This window comes from Calidris pugnax, unplaced genomic scaffold (genome assembly GCF_001431845.1).
Source record: "Calidris pugnax isolate Ruff unplaced genomic scaffold, ASM143184v1 scaffold171, whole genome shotgun sequence".
Taxonomy (NCBI): Eukaryota; Metazoa; Chordata; class Aves; order Charadriiformes; family Scolopacidae; genus Calidris; species Calidris pugnax.
Genome location: NW_015091064.1, coordinates 3,583,864 through 3,604,052, shown reverse-complemented (window position 1 = coordinate 3,604,052; position 20,189 = coordinate 3,583,864). Strand labels below are relative to the sequence as shown.

Sequence of the window (20,189 nt, the reverse complement as noted above, 5' to 3'; positions counted from 1 at the left end):
TCAAGCCTCCTTTCCTAAACTGTGAACGCAAGCTGCAGGCAGGCAAGTACAGGCCAGAGACAACTCGAAGAAATGCTGACTTGCTCATGAAAATGCAGATTTTACAGTCGTGTGTGTGTAAGAACATTCGCATAGCAAGTAAGAAGCTGTGAACTGCTTCCCTTGATGCAGACTGAGCTTAGCCATCTTCGGTTCAGGCTCGGTTTTAAGGGAAAGTAAGCTAATTACTGATGCGGAATGAGAATCAGGCATCCGTTTGCATTGAGTTTTTTTGCATTCTGTTTCAGCTGTACATTTATGAGATATCCAGAGGCGCAGGAACTGAAACTGAAGAAAATATTTGTGGGATTCCACAGAGACGGAAGCTGCCACTGGTTTGCACGTGTGAATTTTGCCAGTACATTTTGGTGGCTTAGAATAAAAGTCTGGTGCTTGCTCATAATGAAAGTTGAACCTAAAACTGGCCATATTCAAATTCCCAATGCCCAACAAACTGGAGTATGGGGGCTTAAGGCAGAAGAGAGGAAGGGGCAACACCAGGTAAAGATACTGTTATATTTATTTTGGTGCTTAGGGTTGATTAGAGTTGGGTGAAAATGATTAGCTGAAAGGATTCTGAGTAAACCAATTTAAAATGTAATTATGAAGGGCTCAAGATAGTGCGTGTGTGTGTGTAATTATGTTTCTTGCCCGTGTGCACTGTGGTTGTGATTTTGTTCTGCAGCGAGTGGCAGGGGCAGGAAGGGGCGTGCAGGGAACAGCTGCTGGTGCTGGGTTTACCCTGCGCTCTGAAGGTGCGTTTTTTGCTGTGCCTGAGCTGCTGCTAAGCTGGGTATCAAACCTGGGGTAGCCACAGCAACACGTAGTTGTGTTTCAGCTGCTCGGAGCTGGGGACAAACAGGCGGGCAGGCGGTGGCAGCGAGCTCCATCCTGCTCTCCTGGGATGTCCCAGGCTGTGCCACTGTGGGCTCGTACAAAACCAGCTCGGGGCTGCGGTGCAGCCTGGGACGAGACCACTGACATTCTGGCTAGTGGCATTCCAAGGTTGTCTGTGTTGCCCTTGTGACCAGCAGTGGGGAGTAAGCCCTGTCCTGTTGGCAAGTTGTCACAGGCCAGCTCGTGTCCATGCTGTTGGGAGCAAAGTCACTCCAGGATGGGTTTGCTGTGTCCGCACTGCATGCTCTGGAGAGAGCAGTGTCTGTGCAGAATGGTTGTACGAGTGGGGGGACTTGTCCTCCTGGGCTGTGCTTGGTTCTTCTGCCAGACACTGGCCTGAGGCCGGAGCCCGGAGTGAGCAGAGCAGCGCAGCATCCATGTTGTGTGCATCCAGGAGCCGAGCAGGGCAAGCCTCAGAGGTTGTGTGGAGGCATCTTTCTGAGGCTGTTGCTTCTGGGCTTTCCTCCAGCTGTTTTGCTTCTGTATTCTCAGATGGCACAAAAGGTCAGGAAATGTTCCTAGCGTCCTTCTTACGTTAAACAGGGAAGACAGTGAGGGAGAGAAAAAATCATTGGTTGGAAAGTGGGCTGTAACAGGGAAGTCATTAAGGGGGTGAAGTCAGGAGTGCTAAAGTGCATTTTATCGTCAGTGCTGGGGGGACATAAAGCCAAATGAGCAGGTCTGCATTAGGTAGTGAGCTGTGCACAGGGGCACGTTTAGGACAGAAAGTGAAAGGAGAGGCTGCGGCTGACTCATGCACCCATCCATGGCGTGAGAGTTATCCCTTCCCCAAGAGGCAGCCACAGCTGGGCAGCTGCTGTGCCCCACCTGACAGGGCAGGCAGGAACTCCTGGGACAGGGTGCTCAGTCTCTGCTATCACATCCTGTAACTCCTGATCAAGCACCAGCTTAAAAAATAAAATAGCAGTGTTGTGCCCATGTTTCCTTAAGCTCTCTGTATGTCTGCTTTCTGTTACTGGCCTTAATTGGGTTGTTAGCTGCTCGGGGCAGCAGCGCCCTTCTCCTGCTCTCCTCATTTGCTGCAGTGGGCTGGTATCACGCAGGCTCTCACGGCGGCACTTCAGACACATCCGCTGACATTTTTTGGACATGGGCTGCAAGATAGAGCTGTTCCACTGGGACAGACGCATTTTCACAGCGGGAAACCCGTGTTTCTGTTTTGTCCTTTGATCAGTAGGTGCTGGTGTGTGTCTGAGGTTCTGGGTGATTTTTCAGCACAAACAACTAATCCTTTTGCTACTTAATCATTCAGTCGGCACCAATGTGTGCCTCTGAGTAATGGCCTAAAGACCAGAACTTCTAGCCAAATCTTGCATTTTGCTAAAACTACAAATCAAACTTTGAAAAATTGGTGCAATAAGAAATAAAGCTTCCCAATAAAGAGAAAGGAATATTTCAGCTGCTGTCATCTTAATACCTTCTTGCAGGAAAGAACTCTTTTTGGAAGATGGCAAGGGAAAGCAAAAAGGGGTAGCAGTGCCTACAGCTGATAACACTGACCTGTTTTCCTGGCATTCCTCCAAATGCAAGGCCAGCTTTGCTTGAAATATAGGTGATTCATCAATTGAATTGCAAGCAGACAGTGTGGTGCAGAAGCGCAGTCATAGACGCGTTATTATTTCAATAACCTGAGTTTTAGCTGTTCCACTTTAAAAACTAATGAAGCAAATAATGTTATGACACAGATGTAGGCAGTGAAAATGTGTCAGAGAAAGGCAATTAACCTCTGTACTAATAAAGTCTGTCAAATTAGTAAAATATTTTTTATATATTATAATAGCTAATAAGAAATATATAGGCCATGAGTATTCAATGCTGAAAGCCTAGTGGAATCATTTATACCTACAAAAAGTAGATGTAAAACTTCATCAAGGAAAGTAGGAGGTTTTTATATCTTCTTTCCACAAGTGTAAATGACTAAAAAGTCACAGGATGACTTTTGCTGGGGTGGGTTATGGATTTCGCAGGTCACATTAGCATCATCTTCCTCCTACTGCAGCTACATAAAGGCATTCTGTATTATCAGTTCTTCCAGACATTCATGGGCATTCCGAGCTGAAATACAATTGATTAAAAACAAAAGCAAAATGGATTCTGTAATCCAGCTACCTGGCTGGAGAAATGGGATTATATGAGATGGTTGCCTGGAACAGGAGAAGGTTCTCTCCAGTCCTTGTCCTCTCCCTCTGCCTCAGCATTTGTGATTTCTCACACTGACAGGTACTGGGAAGCCAATGTGGAATGTGAACCAAAGGTGGGACAGTTAAGTACAGGCTTGAAATTCTTTGTGAACTCACGTAAAAGTTATTGTGGACAAAACTGACTGGTCCCATGGGAGAAACAGCAATATTTCTGAAACAAGTGAGCTTTCTAATGCATTAACATTGTTGTGCTATAACCATCACTTAGCTGTTTCCCGTGCTACTTTGACAAACTTAGTCTATTAGTGAACATGACATCCGCAGTTCTGTCATATTGTAACGTCACCAAAGTTGCTGGGCACTCACACATTGACAGTACAAATACACTGAAAAACATAGCATGACCTTGTGTATGTCTTTTAGGAGACACAGTAGTAAAACATCCTTTTATCTTGTTTGCAAACACTTCAGACCGATGCATTAAGGCACTCCGAGGTTAAAACCCCTGGTAACTCCAACAGCAGTCACCTGCCGTCTTTTCTCTTAAAGCAAAACCTTTATGGTGTGGCTCATATTTACAATCCTACACAGCCATACCTTGTGCTGGTAGGTGTGTGATAAAAGCAAACTTTTATCAAAGTTTTTCATCAAGGTTTTCATATCTTAACTGTGTCCTACCTCTATACCTACAGAAGTGTTACTTGAACGTATTAAATAATATTTAAATATTAATAATTAACAACAAACACCTCATATAAGTTATCGTTATCAAAGGGCACATGCTCCTGATTATGGCCTCTGTCCTTGTGCTCCCCTGCACTGTACACTCTTGTTTTTCCTGGCACAAAGGACCTTCCTACCATGGCCAAGACTTCTTGGATGGAAGGTATTGCACTGGAGATCAGGCGTGGGCCCTTCCCATGTACAGCCAGCCGGTAATGCCCTTCCTGGGCATATGTAAGTCCTTCCTCTGATTTCATTTGAGTCGATTCGTATAACTTTGACTAACCAAGTGATTGACCTGATCACCCACATGACCACCCACCGGGGTGCATGTTGCGTCTTGCACAGCATGTGGGGATGCTGGTAGTGTTAGCAGCCGTGTCCCAGTGACACAGTTCCTGGTGCAGCCATCTTTTGCCCAAGCTGTCATCAAACTGGCTCTTGTTAAATTGTATTCAGAGGTTTGAAAAGCCCTCGACTGAGTTATCCACTATGAAATACGAAGTTTGGCTGAACTTGATTAAAAGAAATGGTAGAAACCATGTTATTTTAATCACAAGTGGGTTGTGGCTTTTGAGTTTGTTCTAATTAAACATCAGGTCAGATTAACTACTCAAAGGGTCTTGCTTTTTTACAGGGTCTTAAAATAATAAATAGTTTGGTAAGTTTTGGATTGTTTTAAACAGGCTATTTATTGATTGGGAAAACAGCTTTTAGTGCTTTTTTAATTACACGGTGAAAATTACATGAAAAGTTAATTTTTTTACTTCTTATCTATATTTTAAGAAGCTTTGAAAGGATTAATTAAGCATCCAGACTACCTGCTGAGGTAGGTAAATGTTACTATCTCTGCTTTTCTGATGGGGAATCTGAGCCACAGTGCTGTGTAAAGCCTGAATCCACCATGTCTCCGTTTCAGAAAAAGACAAGGAAGATCAGCACCTGCCAGGGAGTAATTAATAGATTAACAGAATCAGGTGTGAGTGGCTTTCCCAAGGTCAAACTATAATGTTATGGACAGACAGTTGCAGGCATTTGAGTTAATGAGTTACCGGTGGTGAGCTGAACTGTGAAAAACTGACAGGATACGTGCTCCTAGTCACAAGTGATGTACATGAGAGTACAAATTGCCATGAAACTTAGCATTTGTGGTGCCTTAGGGTAGCCTCACCACAGCTCATCTGATTTCCTAGGCCACCACAGCATCTTGATAGCTGGTGGTCCCGTGTCCCTGTGTCAAAGTCCTCCTTCCTGTGGTGTGATCAGTAGGGGTTCAGAGATCTGCTCTGCAGATCCAGGCATGGGAAAGTAGCTAAAAGAGACAGTTTGGCTCTGGTTGTTATCAGTAATATCCACAGATTTTGATGATTTCCACACCTGAAATAATTTTCTTATACTAATGGAAGTTCTTCATTTAAAAACCACCTCCATCAAATCCAGTCTTTCTGTTGGTTATTTTTACAAAATATGGCAGAATTTGCCATTCGTCTGTATTTAATGATAGGCCCCTACAAGAACCATCGCTCATCTGTGAGCTGAGAACAGCCCTTCATACTGCAGTCTTTCTGCTTTCTGTTCATCTGTATCCCAGTCCTCATCAACAGTTTCCCGTGGGAATTGTTATATTAAAAGTGTAATGACAGAAACATTGTTTTGTGCAGGACTGTTCAGGAAAACGATGAGTGCTGAGCAGATGTGTGTATTGAAACCTCTGAGTCTCTGTGTTTTGGTAGGTTTTTCTCTAAAGCTGTAGTTAACCACAGTCAGCAGCGTGCTTGAAAGGGTTAAAGAAAAACAGGTTTGAGGAAATATTCGGAGCTGTGTGTAGGTGCCACACGTTCAGAGATGCAGTTGCATGCACGCTTGCAAAAAAGACGCAATGGGAAGTGTGTCAATCTCCTTTCTTTGCAGATGCACGTATGTCTGTGTAAGCAAGATGCTGGTTGCCACACAATTAGAGCACGGGGCTGTGTCCCAATGCCCTAATTTCTGTTTGTGACCCTGCAGTGGCCTGGCATGTGACCAAAGACAAAGCATTTGACTTCACCAGGTCAGTGCCATCACAAAGCAGAGTGACCACGTGGCCGTGTGAATCACCCAGTGCTGCAGGGTTAAAAGTGCTATCAGGATGCCAAGTACAAAGCTCAGTGTTAGTCACGATGTTGTCTTCCTCGCTGTTAAATTTGGGTATCTATCCACTGCGGCCAGTTTGAGATCTCAGAGCTTATCTGCAAAGTGTGTTGCATGAACACCTGATAGATTGTCTGAGGCTCTATAACAAATATTTCCCTTTTTTGCTTTTGCAAGAGACTCACATTTCTCCAGCTCCTCTGTAAGTCTGTGGAATAAATTTCAGTAAGATGTATGACCTACCAGAAACCTAGATACTTTGCTAAGATGCATTTCTTCAACTCTGTCTTCAATACCAAAAGCGCAGATAATAGCAGACATCAATAACCTTATTTTAAAGAAGTTATATATAATGTATGAAAATATAAATGCATTATATAGCTATATTTGACAAGTGAACTGCGTATACTCATATTTATTTTCATCTGTGAAGATTTCTTCCTGGGAGGAGAAGAGAGAAAAAAAGAAATATCAACATGTGACAGATGCACATCAGGGAAGTGGGTTGTCACACTGCAGGGAGGTGTTGAGATATCACAACGATGGGCATGCTATACAAACCTGAGCAGAACAAAATACGCTGTTTGGAAAACTGAGCAGACAGAGAAATCGTTAACTGACTTAGTGAGAAATGGTGCTGAGGTGTACTGCAATTTTTAAATAATATGCAATCTGGAGGAGTCTCTATAAAACAGGTGTTAGAGCTTGAAGTTGAACTTTTTACGTTTGTCCCTAAAGGCAGATCTGTTAAGTTTTTACTTTGTGAGGGTATAGGCTTGAGGGGAATCACCTGTACCACAGCGGTATCCTTTGCTTTTAGAAATGGAACTGCAATCTGCTGCCCGTGCTGCTCCGAACTGACCTTTGAGTCTGCTCTTGCAATCCAGTATCTGTTTTCTGAGCCTACGCTTTAAGTCACAGGCTTCGCAGCAGTCTCCCCAGAGAGCTTTGAGGCAGTTCATCAAAGCAGGTGGAAGGAAGAGTATGTTGTAATAGATCTTTCATTCTTGCATATGAATAACGAGGAGGAACAAAACATGCTGTCTGTGGACATAATTTTTCTTTAGAAACCAATCATACCGGGACTATAAATATAAGCAATGTATAACAGGTGCTACGTACAGCCTTAAATATTCTTCTCTGGTGCCAAAGTGTGTGTATTGGTGTGATTTTGTTATGGACAGAGAGAAATATTGTCTTTTCTTTTTGTGACAGCTCAAATGCCGTGTTAAACAAATTACTCCCAGGAAATCTCAAACGTTTTTATTGTCTGAGCAGCTCAATCCAAACAATTAGTTTGTGTTCAACTTCCTAGGTAAGTTAATAAGCTTTTTAGAGTACTTCATGATTACCGTTTAACCATTGTCTCAGAATTTATGCTTCTGTTTTGCCTGTTTGGCATTTCTATAGCTCATTCACTAGACAAGCAGTTATTTCCCTTCCCCTTCTCAGTACCTGCATTCAGTTCCCTCTCAAAGCTTCGTTTTCCTGGTAGCTCTCGTGTGGCTTGAAGGATGTGCACCTCTACCTGGGATAAATTAGTCCTTGCTGGGCCTATTCCAGCAGCATTCAAGAACTTCCAGACACTGTTCGGAAATGAGTATGAAGTTGAAGCTACAGCTCTGCTGCCCAGGAGATTGAGTTGCTGTCATATTGCATCTGACTTGCATCAGATCAGAGTTTAGGATTTGGGTGATTTGTTCTTCAGATTAATGTCAATCTGTTTTAAATTAAAACACCCTGGGGCAAATCCTTTGCTATGATCAATGAACTGTCTGGCTGCAGTCAACCAACATTACAGCAGACATGAATTTGGCCTCCTGGTTCATTGCCTCATCCCCTACAACATCACTTTCCTTATGTGATTCAGACATCAAGCCTTTGATCCTATAAGTTGTTGACTGTCTTCCACTGAAATCAGTGAGAATAGAGGGTGCTTTGGTGTTCAACACTTTGTTGGTTTGGGCACAAGAAATGGACCACATATCTGCTGTACCTAAAATATAATTATGGTGTATCTGTGAGCAGAAAATCTGTTTTGCACCTGTTTTATCACAGGAACAAAAGGTGCAGGAAGTATTTGGAAAATGAGGAACACACCTGTGTGTGAGTGTATAACAAAGCATCTTTATATATAATCATTCGCTATAAGTCATCTCAGAGTTGACAAGCTGTTTTTCAACTTCATGTCACCACTGCCTGATGCATCTAATTAGTCCAGTTCTCCAGCTGACAAATATCAGCTGCTCTTTCTAAAACATGGCTTCTCCCTTAAGTACATCCCTCTGGCAAAGTTAAATATTAATTATCCTTTTTTTATTTTATGATTATTCATGGGTGCTAATGTCACTGCACAATGAATGGGTAAGTCAATACCACAAAACATTAAAAGTGTTGTTTCTGAACCTCTGCCGAGCTGTACGGAGCTGTGCTAGGAACAAACGTGGCAGTTGTGGCTGGTGTGTGCTGACAGCCACACAGGTCAGTGGTGAGACTCAGAGCCTCGGGTCTGGTGGATGGGGGCACTGGGCCTGGATGTGGGAAATGTACCTTCTCTGCCCAGCTTGGAAACTGGCCTGCTTTCCAGCTGCACAAACCATTTCACCTTTTACTCTGTGTACTTGAATTGCGAGGCACAGAACAGCACAGATACTGGGGTGTCCCGATGCCTCTGCAGGTCTGAGTTATCTGGACTTGGACTTCTGCTGAGTATTTGGGTGTTGCGACTCTACTGGAGCTTTTCGGGGTCCTGCTGTCCTCCCTCCCACCCTTTGTGCCAAGGATTATGGGAACTAGTGGTGGGCTCTACTCTTAACTCCCAGTCGTGCTTTGCCCTACAGCTTCAGTAATTCCCTCTCTCCATGTCTACTGCCACCCCTCAGACAGAAGAGCACAGCCCTTCACTGTGGAGGTGTGCGTCCTCCTCATTGCCACATCGGTAGGTGGCTGTTTCACATGGATCTTGTTTCTGTTTGTCTGCTTCCTCTCCAGCTGACCACAGCCAGGGTCTGTAAGCCTTCCTTTCAAAGCCAGCCGTCTTTGTGTGCTGGCCCTCAGGAAGATCCATATCCATGCCTTGTGAAACGGGCTTCAAACCAGACAGGGAGATATGTTGTAATCATGTTTCCTGAGACCAGTTATACCAGCTGTACCCACCCTATGACATCCCTAGCTGTTCCCACAAAAATGAAGTTGCCCATCTTGTCCACTTTGCTGCCACACTGATGTGAAAGCTGATGCAGTCATTTTATTTCTTTCCCCTTCAAGGAAACTTTGTATTTGTTCTGTCTGGCCAGATTTGCAGCTGGACTCATTTGCTGGCCCCATGCAGGGACTGACATAGCCATGCAAGCCCTTATCCTTTGTGCCTTTCAAAGCATTGTGGGCAACTTTGAAGCTCTTCCCTTCCTCAGGTGGCACTTCGGGGTATGCAGGCTCACTTTTATCTCAATGTCTTTTTGCTCACTGCAGCTTGATCCATCCGGCTCTCTGCGTGGATCAGAAAGATGCTGAAATACGGGAGGATCTCCTGTAGTTATTCCTTGCCTTATTCCAGTTTCCCACATTGCCATTGACCTGACTTTCTGACCCAGCTTCTTTGTGAATGTTTTCTAGCATGACTAGCATTTGCTTACCACATCACACAACCCAGCGTGTCTGCAGCCCAATGTGCTAGACTTGTCTTGCCTCCCTTTCCGTAGCCAGTAGCTGGAGTTCAGTTGATTCACCGAGACAGACCGTAGGACTGAAATAGCAACTGACACTTGTTAGAGCTTGGGCTAACATTTTTGCAATATGTAGGTGAAAATTAAACTCCATCCAAGAGCAGTATGTTTTAGAAGCCCGGAGTGTTTGTGGATGTATTCATTGTAAAGATAAAAATTAATAACATCTGTTTGCATTGCAAGTGCCCTGCTTAGGGAATGGAGTGCAAATAACTATGCCTGGGTACCTGCCACATGTTTAAGTCGTGGTTTTATTACATGAAAATTTGCATGTCTCTCTTGTGTTTTTAAGTGTCTAAAAAAAGTGACACCTGATGGAGGTTTTGAAGAATGCCATTTTTTTTGCAGATACCTGCTAAAGATCCAGTTCCTGACCGAAAGAAACTGAGGTGGGTAGAATCAACGTGAACATGAAAGCTCCCAAACTGGCAGTCATGGAGGATATCCAATCATTATAATTATTTCCAAGTAATTTAGCGTATCTCTAATTATAATATGAGGTCATCTTGATGCAAAATAATGTCTAATTAGACACAATCCCTCTTCAGATACTCGTAATAGATTCCAGAGGAAAACCTTTTGGCTCCTCTTATTGGGAGCTTTTAATTTTTAATTTACAAATTTTTTTTGTAATTAATTTTTTGAGCAAACAGGGCAAATCAATCTATTTGAATTAATTAGCATTTCTTCCTTGGTTTCCTAGTCCCCCTCCCTCTAACTCCTCTTTTTCTTCCCCTTATTTGAATATTACTCTAATTTATTCATGTTTGTTTGCAACCAGTGCATAATGATTTCATGCCATAGGCGGGCAAGAGACTGCAGCACGGAAAGGTTGAAGGTCTGGGAGAGAAGGAAGATCTGCAGAAAGGTTGTGTTGGTTACCTTCGTTTAGTTATAATCACCTTCTTGTGTCAGATAAGGGCAGCAACAGAGTTAAGCAGGACGGTGGAGCTGAGGTGGGACGTAGAGCGATGGAAGAAACCACCACAGCTCCAGAGAGGGAAAACCGTAAGCACCCAAGCGGGAAAACACTCTGGGCTGAATATTGTTTCACCTTGATACTGTATAAGAAAGTCCCTATGAGATCAGATTTGCAAAGAACACCTGGGCAGCGTTCACAGAAACGTATCTCATCTTTATTAGTCAGTGTTTGTACAGCCACTTGCTTTTTTTCCCAGTGTTTATACATATCTATTCTGTTACCTTACGCAGAGGTACCGCGCGCTCCGTAGCAGGCAGATCGCGCTCGCCCTCCCTCCCCTCGCAGCCCTGAATCTCCAGAGCCGTGAGAGGCAACGCTGTCCCGTGGCCACAGCTGTAGGCTGGGTGCCAGCAACTCCCCGTGGTTTATTTTCCTGGTTCCTTTCCTAACTTGTTCTGTATTTTCTGCCTCTGTCAAGCAGTGGAAGCTTTTGTTAGGAGAGTGGTGTCGCGGTGTTGTGGAAAAGTGACAAGGGCATGTTTTTCGCGGGGTCTATTGTTGTGTTACGCTTTGGTTTTGTTTGGAATGGGAGTGTTCGAAAACAAGGAACCTAAGTTAGCAAGTGATTTTGTCTTCATTTTCCTCATCTGTAAAAGATGCATAACAATGCTTATATACCTAACTCCCATGGATATTGCAAAGATTAATTCATGTTTGTAATGCACTTTGAAAATAGAAGTTGCTAAGTAGCATTAGCTCAATCAGAAATTGTTTTTCTGTTGAACAGGATCTTTATCTTTCCTATAACTTGCCTCTGCTGATCTCAGCTTGTACTTAATGTATTTGGAATTAAATCCAACAGGAGAAACTTAGATTCAGGGACAGAATGACCATGAGAGAGGAGGGAGGTTTTGTAAGATAGCAGATTGCTGCTTGGAGATACAATCTACGATCTCAGTTTGAGGCCAGATCAAGGTGAAATAGTGCTCTGGCCTAATAGATGCATTCATCTAATTTTCTGGTCAATTAGAAATCAGCCCAGACAATGCATGAAGACTGCGGAGATTAAATAGAATCTAGAGAAATATCTCAGGGAACAAAAGATACAAAGAAGCTGAGTCTGCTATGTTGGAGCAGTCGGGGCAGTCCTAGTAAGAGGCAGCGCCTGTTCTGGGAACTTCTCTGTGCTGAATGAATTGTGGTATTCAAAATTACTTCTACGCTAGTAAATGAGATAGGCCAGGGAACTGTTTGCTGGCCCCAAGGCTGGGACAGCTGGAGTGTCATGGCTTTTGACCACAGATTCTCTTCCCCTCCTACCCCAACAAGGTGGCCCATCTGAACCCTGTATCGGGAGTGGTCCCTGGCTATTGCTGAGATGTGTCCAGGCGTTGTTTGAGAGAGCGGGTTGCCGTGGGACAATTCTGTGCCAAGGACTGCACTGACAGTCGAGCAGTGGGGTGATGCTGTGCCAGTACTTGGGCCCGTGCCCTGGCCCTCTTTGGTTGCCTAGTGCAGATAGCCCATATGGCTCTGACTCTGGGCCACATCCTACTGTTCCTTCAGCCCTTCTTTGAATGTTTGGCTTGAATTCTTGTTTTATTTGTTTGTCTCGGACCAGCATTGCCAGGATCTGAGCTGCCTTCTGGAGCGGGTCAGATCGCCCAGCCCATCACTGGCCGCTTAACGAGCGCAGGGAGAGGCGCAGTCCTTTGGCAGGGTGGGAAGCGCGGGGCTGGACGCCTGGCTGGGTGGTGCGTGAAGAGTAAAGGGGTCAGTGCCCTGCCTCAACAGACGAGAGCACGTATGGACCGCGATGCGGATGCGTTCACAGGGCAGTTCTCCGAGCTGTCATTTCCCAGTCACAGCCAAGCTCTTCGGCTGTAATAACTTTGACGCAAGGAAGTGGGTCTCAGCTAATGAAATGCCTTCTGTACGCAGAAGGCAATAGAAGTTTGGTAATGCTATGGCTTTGGAAAGCGGGATGGAAAGTGATTATGAAACCTAAATAACTTATACTAGAAGAACTAATTTGTTCTAGTTTGCAAAGCTAGAGAGTGTTATGTAGATCGTTTGTAGGTTTCTGTGTGTAGTTACACATACAAGTGTATTTATTTGACAAAACACTGGGAAAATGGGATGATCTGAAATTAGAGGCTGACTCAGATGACGAATTTAATTTGTCAGTGAGTGAAATTAGTAGCAATGAATAGAAGACATAAAATGACTTATCAAATTTCCTGCACAGATCTCGTTTTAAAGAAGGAAGAATGCACAGCACATAAAAACAACTCAAAACATTATAATAAATGTAGAATGATAGTCACTTTTAGCATATGGCAGAAAGAAATGAAAAAAAGCCCCACCACCAAAGCCAAACCCCATTGCTTTCTAGAAAAGTGCAGATTTGTGTCATTCATGTTTAAGCTCTCCCAGTTCCCATGAAGTATGGGGGAGCAGGGAGGTGGGCGGGGAGCAGAGTGTACAACTCCTTGTCCTCTTATCAAGAAAAGCTTTTCAGTACTACAGATTATTAAGTCACATGCATAGATGAGGCACACACTTAACTGATGTCCTGAACTGGGCTGCCTTTTGCCACAGAAGCCAAAGGCAAGTTTTACATTATCCCAAACCTTCAAATAACACCACCTGTTGTATGGTAGCTTTTGTTTTTGAGGAGGAGAAAGGTGTTCTCCTTGATGAAAGAAAAAGGAACTTTTCAGTCTTGCAAGGACCTCAGGAAGGTTTTCCTCAGAAAAGAGAAATCACAAGACGAGGCCAAAACATTTACAAGGCTTTGACAAGTTCTCTCTCAAGCTTTGGGGAACTTGTAAATAATTGTGAAATTCATAGACTCTTTCTCTTCTGCCTGTGACCACATAAATTGCTCTGTGATCCATGCTGATAATAGCAACTGAGAGACAGATGATCAGAAGCCTAGCAGAAATCTAGCAATTTTTAATTGTTTGTAATCTTTAATTGAGAGAGAATAAATTTAAGGGGACACGTAAGAGGCTGAGAAATCTGTTAAATGCAAATTGAGCTGGGCTGAGTATGATGTCTCCTACTGGGACAACTAAAATGCAAAAGCCCATCTAGAAGCTAGGAACAAGGGTTGGGCTATGGAAAAATAGAAACCAGCATTCCTTGGCTAGGGAAGCAGATGTAATCATGAAATGATTGTAGACTTGAGAAGCATTATTTCTCTGCAAGTATATGCCCTCTAATTCACCTGAAAGATTCTTATCTGTTTTCCCTCCTGAAGTGTGCATATATATCTAGATTACTCATACAGATTATTTTGCTTCCTTTCATGCTTCAAAACCTATGTTTTGCTATTGTAAGGGGGCTTTTCACTTGTGGTTGCAAGTTGCTGTAGAGACCATCCCAAGCTAGACCCGCTGGCTGTGTCTGGACTGGAGTTCAGGCATGGAGGTGGGTGTGATCATGGTACTGGAGACACAGACCCAAGCTGAGGATAAACACCAGCAGAGCTCTGTGATCTTAGTTTATCTCATGGGGGCTCTTATGTGACACCCATGCGGCACTGGCTGAAGCCTTCCTGCTGCATCGTGTGTGGGAGGAAGGAGGGGAAAGTGGCATGAACTTGTGAACTATGCAGTGCTCTAGGGCCAAGGCTTAACTGTCTGGCCCCACCTCCAGCGTAAGAAGGGTCTTCAGTTCCCTCATACCAGAAATTTTCATGGCCTGGTTTGTACTCTGCTTTGAACATCAGAAAACCAGCCTGAAACCCAGACTGTGCTCCTTGAAAGGTGATCTTTTGAATCTTTCCCATAGTCCTGGCTCTACCACCCCTCTGAAACCACAGATTGAGAAGGAAGGAAGGCTCCAGGAATCTGCCTGGCTTTAACTCTCCTTAAAAACATTGGCTGAGTGCTCCTTTACCAGATCCTGTAAGATGTTAAAGCTGCTGGTCCAGTGAGTACACAGGAAATCTCTGATGATTACAGAACCAAGGTTCAGGCACACAGAGTGAAATTCTGAGGAGCTCTTTGGGCCTGCTGATGTGAATAGGTAGCAAGCCAGGGACCTTCCAGAGACCCACCCGGCTTCCTTGGCAGAACAAACCAAGGAGTAACGAAAGCAGCTGGAGAGGAAAAGGGCACATAGGTCCCTTTTATCCTGGTCTGCCTTTTTTTCCTTTTGGGACATACCTCGAGGGGACAGGACATGTTCTCCTCAGGAACATGTACACTGTTGATGGAGAGTTTGCTTATGATGAGCAAAGATCTGAATGGTTTCTTTTATCCAAAGGCTAAGAGCAGTCTTGTTGGTTTAAGAACAACTTTATTAAATAAAGTGATGTAAAAAAAGGATTTTGATACAAACAGTGTAGATGCTTATCCTGCTGTAGCTGCTTCCCTATGATGGTACTGTGTGTGATACAGCCTGAACTTCACATGATTACCAACCCTTTCCCTCTATTTTTTTATGTTTTAAAGCCATTTCAAGTGTACATGTGAAGATTCCAAAAATATTAATACAAATGACATTAAAAGATGTTTCTGGTGCTCCTATTTAGACTGTTCTTGGCAGAGGGCTGGGGAGTTCAGCTAGAGCTGCCCAGGCTTGCCAAAGCCAGCTGAGCAGCAGGTTCCCCCTCCTCCCTCCACCACCAAGAATGGAAAAAAATTCTGTCGAGCCCTAGATAAACTTTGAAAATGTTAACAGAAAGAACAGTCTAGAAGCCAGATGTGGCAGAGAGAGAGAGGAAAAGATCTGGGCAGTCTTGAAATGGTAGAGGGGAAGGGATTTATCATGGGATGGTAGGAAGGGCTGCAAAGGGGATTAAAAACAGGCAAGTGAACATTACTGGAGGCTGATGATATTACAAGGGAAATAGCTGCTTGCTGCTGGCTGTGTAGGAGGCTTGTCAGACTTGGGGAAGTAAAAGCATAGTGCTTACATCAACAGGATTTATTATTTTTTTCTTTTTTTTTATAATGGCATCTGGTCCTGTGTTGCATTTGGGCATGATATTTAGTGACCTACCTACATGTGACACATTTGCTGTAGGCAGTGTTGGTTGCTGCAGCTGGCAGGGACAGGAAAGCTTGCAGAGGGGAGCTCTGGAGCTCAAGGGCCCAGTACTGTCCAAGCCCTGAACAGGTCCAAGCTGGGTACATCAGCGTCAGCACCAGAGGTGTCCCACTGGTGATTTAAGCCATGTGAGTTTCAATGTTCCAGCTTGAACTTTGGCTCTTGGGAGCCACTGTACTGAAAAGAAAATGTGTATTTGATTATGAGTGAAAAGGAGTGCCCGAGCCATCTTCAGCAATTTGAAAAAAAAGGATTTGGTTTGGCCTTTTTGTTGCACAGAAAAGTGAGGCACAGGGAGGGAGGGAGGGACAATCCCTGCCCTCTCCAGCTCCGCAGTAACAACCCGGGTACAACCCGGCATTGCTGTGCCCACGCAAATGCCACAACCTGAGCCCAGGCTTGGGCCACGTTCAGTGTTGGCCAATTGCTGAGCTTTTACCTGTGTGAAGAGCCCTGTGTGGCCACCAGGCATTTCACAAATGAGGGAAGAGACCTATCTTGTGCCTTTCTGGCTCGAGGCAGTGTGGGATCGCTGAGTAGAACTGGGCTGGGATTTAACTGGCATCTAGCAAAGCCCCGGCTGGGGTGAAGTGCAGCTATGGCTCCTCGGTTCTCTGCTGCATCCCCAGGGTAGGCTGGTAGATGGCTAGCTGCCAAAGGAGAGTAGCCAAAATGAGGTGCGAGGCAAGCAGCCCCCTTCTGCAGCCCACCTTAGGCCACAGGAGTCTACACTGACTGCAAAAGCTGTGGGGGTCAGCCCTATTTCTGAGCAATCCCCAGAAGGGAATGGGTGAGCCCTAATCCCTCAGAACCGCAAGAGCTAAGCAGGAGCTACATTCCATCTCTACTGCTCATTAATGCCTTTTGCTCCTTATCCAAAGCCGTGGGGTTTTCAGGCTGTAAGGAGCAGACAGTTTTGTAGAGCTTTTACTGTAACTTTTCATCGGGCTGTGACCCATATTTGGGAGCGCTCAGGTCCTTTCTCCCCCATTACTGTTCTCTGGGGCTCGAGTGTTGTTTTGTTGGTAGCGATGCTCTGCTCTTTGGATCCCCGCTGGTATTTGCTTGATGTGGACAGTGCAGGAAGTTCTCCAAGTCTGTTTCAGAACATCAGATGCCCTTAAAGGTTTGAAAGGGCTTATCAGTCAGTGACTTTGCAAAAGCATTTCGGACGCGCTGCAGAATTAATGGGTCAGGTAAACAATGAGCGGATCTTTTTTACTGTTGTGGGTCACAGACCCCCTTCTGTTTCGCTGGGCCTAGAGTTTTATTGGATGAAAAGGGATTGGTCTGGATTAGTCAGCAGTCTTTCCTGAGGACCTAGCACAGCACAATAATCACACAGCGTTGTAGGCAACAGAAAGAATAGGAGCAATTGTATCCAATACCTGAGTTATTGGAACATGCCTGCCTGTTCATGTGAGCCAGGAGAGAAAGATTGTTTTTCCTTTCTGAAGAGGGAAAATTGGAGGGAAGCTGTGCCAGAACCTTTCCAGGTTTAGAGAAGTGGAGGAAACACCTGCTACGCCATCAGCATTCTTGTTAGCAGTGACTGCATGAGTGACAGAATCTGTCCCTTCCGGAGATGATTCAGACTCAGAAGACTCTTGGTAGTGATGACATGAACGCCTGGTAGCTCCTGAAAGCAGAACTAATGAGCAGTGCCACTCACTTAGCGTATGGTTTGACAACAGATGCACATGTTGGTAATTAAGTATTTGGCTGCATTACATTATTTTATTTTTGGATTTCTCAAACACACACCCATCGCAATTTCTAGACACATTTGCATGATTTCAAGCGTTAAACTTACATCATAACAAAGGTAGAAAAATCAGCATAGGGAGGCTAAACCCCACTTTCCTGAAGGGCTCAGTAGCACATAGGCCTTCCTGTGCACCCCAAACCTAGGAAACATAGGCTCTGTATGGAAAAAATATACATAGGGAGTAATCCCAGGGACTCTTCCTACATTGAACGGAGCTATGTCTGTGGTTTCGGACCAAACCAGTACACAAGTCTTGGACCAGAGTTTTCTACTGCTGTATGATAACATCCATCACTGCTTGTGACCCAGCAAAGGCTTGGAATGGCTTTGAATGGCTTTGAACTTCATGAACTTCATAAATACCTGAATACAATTATACCTTGCAGTGCTAGAGAGCAGATTCAAATACTTCATCTTAGCAGAGATCTTCTGGAATGTTTTATTCTGTCCTTGCATGCCAGCAGTTAATGTATGTCAACATGTTAACGCTGACCTCGGCTACAAGCTGCAAAATATGTACATAATGGTGCTTGCTGCAGCATCTTGCTCCCAAACTTTATACCTTTTCTAACTCAGTCCAGATATTTACTAAAACTCTCCCTGGGAGCCCGTGCAGCCTTGCTCTATATATCAAATGTACTGGAGGAACAGTTGCCCTAAAAATGATGGAATTGCTTCTCAGCCTACTCCACCCAGATTCCTGTGGTGGGTTGTTAAGGAGGAATTAGGGTGCATCATAAGGGCATGATGGAGAAGCATACGATGGACTGGGGAGGTGACCTGGTCCCGGAGTAGTGCATGACATTATGGTTTTCCCTGGACATGGAGTAGTGCATTTCATTATGGTTTTCCCTGGACATTATCTTACAGGATCATAGTTTCCTTTTGCATGAAAGTTAGAAGCTGGGCCAACTACGTTGAACTGGAGTTCATTCTGAGATTCTGAAAGCAGCAGAACTAGTGAGAGGAGCTGTCCTCTATCCCAGTGTTAGTAATGGTACCCAGCAGAGGTCCAAGATCTACTGGAGTATCCTTGTAAAACCACCCGTGACGTTGGTAAATATTTTGAATGTCTGGTCTTGTCTAGAAATTCTCAATGTTGTTTTATAATTCATAGAAATTCCAAGAATTTGTCACCACTGTCTTCCAAAAGTATAGTTGTTCACAGACTGTGCCATCTTTCCATGAAAATATATAGTAAAATTTCCTTGTTTTGTGCTCTGTATTTGTAAGCATGGTTCTAGAGCTAAAATTGTAAGATGCTGGTGCAAAGATACTATTTTACTGACTGAGGTGTCTGTGTATCTTTCTGTCTTCCTTTTCACTGGCTGGAAAGTCTGCCTGTGTAGACCATAAAATGACTACAGTTTAGGCTGAAGTAGAGGTTAGCTAGGCTTAATGAAAAAGAATTTAAGTCAGTGCTGACACTGAGAAGAACGTTTAGGATCTTGAAGGAGAAAGAAATGAGAATACTAAGATGAAAGATGTGACCAGGCAGCTCCGCCTACAAACTGTAACCCTCCAGGGCAATCTCAGGTTTCTGCTATGTACCAGCATACAAAACAGATTACATCCTAACCTAGACTGCAAGCATGAGAGTATTGGAAATCTGTTGCAGGTGTTTGATGGTAAACAGTGTTTATAGCTGCCAGGATGGAAACATTTATATGTGTGAGTGAGTGCAAGTGGAGGGCAGGCCTCAAACTTTCACCCCATTACCTTCACATTTCGGTTTTGCTTTGCTTTGCCGAGTACTAGATGCCCTGTGATTTCAGCCTGCTAGTGAATTCAAGAAAGCACTGACGATTTTACTTGAGCGAGTTCAGTGTTAAAATTTGAAATGATAGAATCACCTGAGAAGTAGTGGGCTAATTTATCACAGGAACAAAAATACACAATGGAGACTGAATGGAAGAGGATGAGTTCTGACAGGCATGCCTTTACTTTTTCAAGCAAGTATTTTTTGCTTGGGTGGGTGGTGCATTAGTTATATATACAACTCATGCTTTTAGCTACAGCAAAATGTGAGAAGACATAATAATAGCTCTTCACGTTAAGGCTTCCTCTTTTTTTTTTCTTTTTTTTTTTCTTTTTCAGTTCAGTTAGTTTAAGACTTTAGATTATTCTCTTTCTGAGAACTGGGGGAAGTATTTTTAATACCTCTCAGTGTGAGTGGTGACTGGGCTGCCCTTAGATGAAAATAGCAGTAAATTTACTAGGGAGTTCAGCCAGAACTTCCAGTGCAAGGCTCCCAATTACTGCCTCACAGTGGTTCCCAATCAGGAAGATAAAGAAAACAAAGGTATCCATCCAAAATACAAGGCAAATTCACCTTTGATGACTTTGTGTGTGTGACGGGCTAAATATGCTCTAGCTGTATCTTTATTAATAGGAAAAAAAAAAAAGGGAGTATTAGTATAGCCAAAAGGGCAACATCTGTACTAAATTTTTGCCCTACACACAGTGGTTGCCAATTGTCCACAATGACACTGAAGCAGGAGCAGGACTACTGAACCTGTTGGTCTCCTCCATCAGGGCTATGGGCAGGAAGGGGACAAGAGGTGTTTACCACAGCCCCAACACACCCACTGCCAGGGCGTTTTGTGGGTGGGGTGGATGTTAAGGAAGGGAAGGTTAACGAGCTGCTTCAAGTGACCTTGTGCAGTAAACTGCTAAGGGAACATCCTGCCTCCTTGGGGTAAAATGTTCCCCCTTGCTTTCCCTTTTGGAAAATGCAGTTCTTAACTCCCACTTGTGCTGGT

The 20,189-nt window shown here is 44.1% G+C and overlaps 1 long non-coding RNA gene across 1 annotated transcript; it reads left to right on the top strand.

The window, feature by feature from the left end:
- Positions 1 to 7,228: 7,228 nt before the first annotated feature.
- LOC106896650 lies at positions 7,229 to 18,466 on the top strand. Its single transcript, XR_001413658.1, has 3 exons — positions 7,229 to 7,266; positions 10,025 to 10,065; positions 18,298 to 18,466. It is a non-coding gene; the product is annotated as an uncharacterized LOC106896650 (long non-coding RNA).
- Positions 18,467 to 20,189: the final 1,723 nt, after the last annotated feature.